Consider the following 7,706-nt stretch of genomic DNA (forward strand, 5'->3'; position numbering starts at 1 on the left):
AGAATTTAAAACATCATAATTAAACTTCCAAAAACTAAGACAAAGCAAAGCAAATTTCTCAAAAAATTCAAAATCCAAAGAAAAACAATACATCATTTATAAGGGGAAAACAATTCAAGGGACAGACTTCTCGTTGGTAGCCATGGAGGCCAGAGGAATGGCACAATGATTCAAGTGCTGAAAGAAGAGGATTGTTAGACTAAAAATCTATATCCAGTGAAAATATCCTTGAGGAATAAAAGGAAATTCAAAAGATCCTCAAATGAAGGAAAACCAAGAGGATTTGTTACCAACAGGACTACCCTAAAAGAACGGCTACAAGTTTTCTAAACAGAAAGGAAAGAATAAAAGAAGAAATCTTGGTACATCAGGAAGGAAGAAAAAACATAGTAAGTGAGAATATGGGTAAACACAACAGACTTTCCTTCTCTTAAGTCGTCTAAGTTCTTTCGAAGGTCCTTCTAAGAAAGAAAAACAGAGAACAGAAACTGAAATATAAAACATACTTAACTCCTAACTTATAAATACACTAACCACAAATAGTCTAAACATATCCTAACTATATGTTGTTTATAAGGAATTCATTTCAAACATAATGCTATAGCCAGGTGGAAGGTAAAAAGATGGAAGAACGTATATTATGCAAATATTAATCAAAGGAATGGAGGAGTGGCTACATTAATATCTGATAAAGCAGGCTAAAGAGTAAAAAGAAAAAGAAATACCAGCAACTGAGAGGGACATTAAATAATAATAAAAAGTCAATCCATCAGAAGGCATAGTAATCCTAAATATGTATGCACCAAACAACAAAGCCACAAAATATGTGAAGCAAAAACTGACAGAACTGAAAAAATGGACTAATCCATAATTACAGTTGAAGACTTCAATGTCTGTCCTTCAACAATTGTTAGGACAACTAGGCAGAAGATCAGCAAAGATACGGAATAAATCAACAATACTACAGGTTCTAATCAACATTTATGGAATACTTCCCCTAATGAGCAGAATGTACTTTTTTTTTCAGAGATCCAGAGAAAATACACCAAGATAGACCACATTCTGTGCCATTTTTAAAAATCTCAACAAATTTAAATGAATTGAAGTCATTCTCTGACCACATAGAAACAAACCAGAAATCAAAAATGAGAAAATATCCAAACATATGGAAACTAAAAACTCTCTGAAACACCTCTGAAAATCCACAGATCAAAGAGGACATCTCAAGAGAAACAAAAAAATACACTGAAGTCAGTGAAAATGAAAATACAGCATATTAAAATTTGTGGGAAACAGCTAAAATCGTGCTGGAAGGGAAATGTATACCACTAAGTGTATACATTAGAAAAGAGGAAAGTTTCAAATTCATAATTTAATTTCCCACCCCAAGAACCTAGAAAAAGAACAAAATTAACTAAAGCAAGCAGAAGGAAGGAAATAACAATAAGAGCAGGAATCAATGATACTGAAAAGAGAAAAATAAGAAAGAATGTCAGGTTTTTAAAAGTTAGTACTTTGAAAAGATCGATAAACTTGGCAAACCTCTAGCAAAACTGACAAACGATTAAGGGAGAAAACCCAAATCATCAATATCAGGAAGGAAACTGGAGATATCACTCTCCTTGCAGACATCCAAAGGATAAGAGGCCGACGCATGCAGAGGACAGAACCCAAAAAGGCACACACCTGGGCTGCCTGGTGTCCAAGCTGGAGGCTGCTCAGTGTTCTAGGACAAATCTGACACTTTGTAACAATGCTTGAAATAAACACCAGCCATCTCTATGAGCAACAGGTTCAGCTCTTGGCAGACACATGTAACCCTATTGATGAAAATGACAATAAAATTGGGGCTGAGACCGAGAAGAATTGTCACCTGAATGAGAACACTGAAAGAGGATTATTGCATTGGACTTTTGGTGTCTTCTTATTCAACACCAAAAATAAGCTCCTGCTAGAGGAAAGCTCAGATGCTAAGATTTCCTTTCCGGGTTGCCTTACCAATACTTGTTGTGGTCATCCATTAGGTAATTCAGGCAAGCTTGAGGAAAGTGATGACCTTGAAGTAAGGCAAGCAGTGCAGAAGCATCTGAAAGCTGAGTTAGGAATCCCCATAGAAGCAGTTCCTCCAGAAGAAATTAATTATTTAACATGAATTCACTATGAAGCTCAGTCTGATGGTATCTGGGGTGAACAAGAAATTGATTACATTTTATTTGTGAGGAAGAATGTCACTTTGAGTCTAGATCCCAATGAGATTAAAAGCTATCTCAAAGGAAGAACTAGAAGAACTTCTGAAAACAGCAGCTACTTGTAAAATAAGAGAACACCATGGTTTCAAATTATTGTAGAGGCTTTTCTTATTAAATGGTGGGATAACTTAAATCATTTAAATCAGTTTGTTTACCACAAGAAAATACATAGAATGTGAATGTAGAGAAGAGTGATTACTGAAAAAATTCTCTACTTGGTAAATTTAAAATGATTGTTTTGTTTTAAATTTGGTTCCCTATTAGGGGAACTCTCATATAATACACTGATACTTTACAACTTGTGTGGAAAAAAGAATTAACTTATAACTTTGTATTACACAACCAGGATATATGCTCTGTTTGTAGAAGATGTTTATGAGGGAGGTTATTGTAAAATGAGAGAGAGCAAATAAAACTTAATTTAACCTGTTCAAAAAAAAAGGATAATAAGGGAATACAATGAACAATTCTATACACATAAATCTGACAAATTAGATGATATGAAGCAATTCCTTGAAAAACTCAAACTACTATAATACTAAATAATTACTTCAAAGATCATTGTGTTAACCCTAAAACTATTAAGACAATTGAATTCATAATTAACAATCTCCCAGAAAGGAAATCTGCAGGTCCAGGTGGTGTCACTGGAGAATTCCACCAAACATTTAAAAAAGAATAGATGCCAACCATACAGAATCATTTCAGAAAATAGAAGAGGAGTGAACACGTCCCAGTTCAGAACTAGAAAAACACAGTACAACAAAAGCAACAAAGCCTGGTGTCCCTCATGAATATAGTATAAAAATCTTTAGCAAAATATTAACAAATAGAATCCTACAATATGTAAAAAGAATTACACTCAGTACCAATAGGGTTTTATTTCAAAGATGCAATGCTGGCTTAGTATTTGAAAAGCAATCGCTGCAATCCACTATAATGCAGACTAAAAAAGAAAAATCACATGATTGTGTAGTCAAGTCAGATGCTCTACCCCGAGCTATACCCCTGAGAAAAATCACATGATTGTACCAAACAATGCAGAAAAAGCAGTTAACGAAATTCAGTATTCATTCATGATTTTTACAAACTCTCAAAAAATTAAGAATAGAGAGAAACTTCCTCTACTTCATAAAGAACATCTACAAACACCCTGAGGCTAACATTATACTTAATATTACAAGTGAATGACTGAATGTTTTCTCCCTAAGGTTGAGAACAAAGTAAAGATGTCTACTCTAACATTCTTATTCAACATAGTGCTGGAAGTTCTATCGAACCATTGCAAAAAGGCAAGAAAAGGAAACGAAGGGCCATAGATCAGAGAAGAAACTCATGAACCAGCCCCTATTTGCAGATGACACGTGGTCTACATATAAAACCACAAAGAACCTGAAGAGAAAAAACTCCTAGAACTAATAAGTGAGCTCAGCAAGGTCATAGATACAAAATAAACATAAAGAAACCGATTGTATTTCTATGTACCAGCAATAAACACATGGACACATGGCCTTTCAATGGAAAGTAAAAATGCAATACCATTAAAATTGATCAAAAAAAAAAAGAAACAGTACGAATGAAACAAATCATACATAGGACTTGTGAGGCAGAAATTACACAATGTTGATGAAAAAAGAGATAATTTAAATAAACAGGGAAACATATGGTGTTGATGGATTGGAAAACTCACATAGGAAAGATGACAATTCTCCCCAAAACTGATAAACAGGTTTAACAAAATTTCTATCATAATCTCAGCAAAAGTTTTTGTAGATATAAACAAGACTATTCCAAAAGATATATGAAGAGGCAAAGGAATGAGAATAGCTATAATTTTAAAAAAGAAGAATAATATGGGAAGAATCAGTGCCCAATTTCAAGACTTATATAACTACATTAATCAAGACTGTGTAGTATTGGCAGAGGGATAAACATGTATATCATGGGACCAACTAAAGAACCCAGAAGTCAACCCATGCAAATATGTCCCACAGACTTTTCACAAAGTTGCAAAAGCCATTTAATGGTGTAAAGATAGCTTATGAGCAAATGGTGCTGGAGCAATTGGACATCCAAAGCCAAAATAAAATGAGCCTCAACCTAAGTCTCAAACATTGTACAAAAATTAACCCAAAATGTGTCATGGGCTTAAAATTAAAAAGTAAAACTATAAAACTTTTAGGAAATGCATAGGAGAAAATACACGTGATATAGCTTTTGTCAAAGAGTGCTTAAATAGATATCAAAAGCACAATTAATAACAGAAAAGAATTGATACATTGGACTGCATCAAAATTCAAAACTTTTCCTCTGTGAAAGATCCTATTAAGATCCTATTAAGACAAGTTACAGATTAGGAGAAAATACTTGTAAGACACACATCTGACTAAGAACCTATCTAGAATTTATAAAGAACTGTCAAAACTCAACAGTAAAAATGAAAAAAAAATCCTTTAAAAAACAGGCAAAAGAGATGAAGAGACATTTCATTGAAGAAGATATATAGGTGCAAATGAGCACATAAAAATATGCTCAACATCATTAGCCATAGAAATGCAAATTAAATAAGATGCATAGCCATGAGATACCACTGCATACTTATCACAATGGCTAAAATTTAATAATAGTGATAACACCACATGCTAACAAGAATGTTGAGAAACTGAATCACTCATACATTGCTGGTAAGAATGCAAAATGACATAGTCACTCTGGAGCTCTGGAAAACAGTTTGAAAATAAAACAGTTTGAAATAAAACAATTTGAAAATAAAAGTTTGAAAAGAAAAAACTAAACATACAGCAACAATACAACTTAGCAGTTGCTCTCTCAAGCATTTATTCTAGAGAAATGAAGATTTATGTTCACACGAAAATCTGTACAGAATGTTCAACTTTATTTGTAATAACCAAAACCTGAGAAGAACCCAGGTGTCCTTCACTGAGTGAATGGTTAAATGAATGTGTTACATACATAACAATATAAAGAAATGAACTATTGGTACACAAAACATATATGGATGTCCAGAAAATTATTCTGAGTGAAAAAATGTCACACACCATAGGATTCATTTATATAACATTTTTGAAATTACAAAATCACCGAAATGTTGGCAAGTGGCACTGCAGAAAATTTATAAAATAAATAAAAAGTCCTAGAAATGGAGAACAGATTAGTGGTTGCCACATTTCAGGTGGGTGCACAGGGGAAGGAGGAGGGTGTGGCTACAAAAGGGCAAACGGAGGTGTCCTCATGGTGATGAAAGGTTCTGTGCCTTGACTGTGTCAATGTCCGTGCCCTAGGCATGGTATTGTTCTATAGATTTGCAAGATGTTACCATGGGGGGAAACTGCATAAAGTAACATGTGATCCCTCTGTATTGATCAGTATCAATCACTCTGTATTTGCTTTTACAACTGCATATCAACCTACAATTATTTCAAAATTAAAAGTTCAATTTTTTAAAAAGTTAATGACAACTCTTTGGTGTCCAAAGCTGAATAGGAATTTAAAAAAAAAAAAAAGATTTTTGTCACTTTTACTGCTTCCCGTCTACAATCTCCTGCAGCTGGAAAGTGTTTGTCTTTCATGAACATTTTGCAAAGACTCTGAACAAATTACTATACTTACTTGGGCATTAAACACCATAGTCTTTCCTCTCAGCAGTATAATGGGTTCCTTGGTTTAGAGATCATAGAAAGCTTGACTAAAAAGGGCAGTATAGACAAGGGCCAAACACTAGCCTACGTTTAGAGATGCCTCCAGAATCTGTGTTGCAAAACTCACTTAACCTCTTTGGTCTCAATTTCTCCACCTACAAAATGGACCTGAATGTTGCCATTGCATTATAAACCAAATTCTATGGAATTAACATTATGCCATGACGAAGATATATCATCCTGTTTCATGCCTGCTCTTTAATGAGCCTTTAGTCAAATAAGCACTTGGTTATGTTTTTTTTTTCTTTTCCTTGCGTCAAAGGCCCCATATGTAGGTGAGCACCTCTGTCCCTCCACTGAGCCTCACTCCCTTGCCAACTGGAAGGACTCCCCCACATCCTCCACACAGCTCCCCACATGACACAAGCAGGGGTAAATTGCCTTTGGTGAGCAGGAATGTGCATGATCTAAGAACAAACCCAATAATCTCAATAATAATAATAATAGTTTCCATTTATGGGGTGTTTATTACATAAGTTCTATTTTAAGAACTTTATAGGGTTTAATTTTATTATCTTATTTCATTTTATTTTTTTGAGACAGAGTCTAACTCTGTTGCCCAGTCTAGAGTGCAGTGGCATGATCCCGGTTCACTGCAGCCTCCACCTCCTGGGTTCAAGCAATTCTCCTGCCTTGGCCTCCCAAGTAGCTGGGATTACAGACACGTGCCACCATCCCAGCTAATTTTTTTTTTTTTTTTGGATTTTTTTTTTTTTTTTTTTTTTTTTTTTTAGTAGAGACAGGGCTTCACCATGTTGGCCAGGCTGGTCTCCAACTCCTGACCTCAGGTGATCTGCCCGCCTTGGCCTCCCAAAGTGCTGGGATTACAGGCGTGAGCTACCATGCCTGTCCCAGAGTTTAGTTTTTTTAAAGCAGCTGAAGGCAATGAGCTTTACTCTAGGCATATAATACAGAGCAGCAGCCCCATGCCCAGCAGCAGGCCGTGCACACACAGATGCAGCAGCTCCAGAGAGCAGGGCGCTCTCCAGGCCTCCCCAAGCCCACTGAAAGCTGCCTGCCACGGACTGCGCTCCAACAGAGCCTGAGAAAGGTCAGCTCTTGGGCCAGAACTGCACCGGGAAATTTCTCCCACCACCAGGTGACCAGCCAGAGCAACTGTGGGTCCCAGGACAACTGCAGCTGATTTCAAAGACTCTCTTAGAATCCAAATTCTCATTTAAAGGCAAAGATACAATATTACATTTTATCTCTTTCTCTGAGAAAGAGCAAAAGCTCACTGTCCATATTCAAAGTCGATATGTCACCCGTTACTATGGAAGATTCTGGCCCTACTGCTCACTCTAGCCTAATGTTCAGTGACTCAGTGCCAGGAGGTTGCCAGTGCCCTTTGGGAGTTATTCCCTGGTAGCCAATAGAAAGCATGATGAATCGTCAAACTCCTCGTCTGCTGGTGTCTCCTTATTTGCAATCATACCTCCTTGGATTGGGAACACCTGGTTGCCCGGATCACATTAAGGGAGATGAAGAGGTTCTCCGTGCCCCATGCTGGGCCCTAGAAATACCACCCATGGGTTAACATGGTCCATGGAAGAGCAGGGGCATCCTCTGGAAGAGTTCCACCTCTCAGTGTGTCCAGGACTGAGGCTGCAACTCAGCAGCAGCAGCACACGTGCAAAAATAAACAACCAAATCAGCGATGGAGGAGTGAGACCACAGAAACTGGGCGGGCAGCAGATGCAGACACAGCCATCCTATGCATTTAGAGTCTGGGAGCTGC

General features: G+C 36.7%; 1 pseudogene; it reads left to right on the forward strand.

The window, feature by feature from the left end:
• The first annotated feature begins 1,717 nt into the window (after positions 1-1,717).
• On the forward strand, positions 1,718-2,428 carry LOC101126080 (isopentenyl-diphosphate Delta-isomerase 1-like; annotated as a pseudogene).
• Positions 2,429-7,706: the final 5,278 nt, after the last annotated feature.

The sequence above is a fragment of the Gorilla gorilla genome, chromosome 7 (assembly GCF_029281585.2).
Source record: "Gorilla gorilla gorilla isolate KB3781 chromosome 7, NHGRI_mGorGor1-v2.1_pri, whole genome shotgun sequence".
NCBI lineage: Eukaryota > Metazoa > Chordata > Mammalia > Primates > Hominidae > Gorilla > Gorilla gorilla.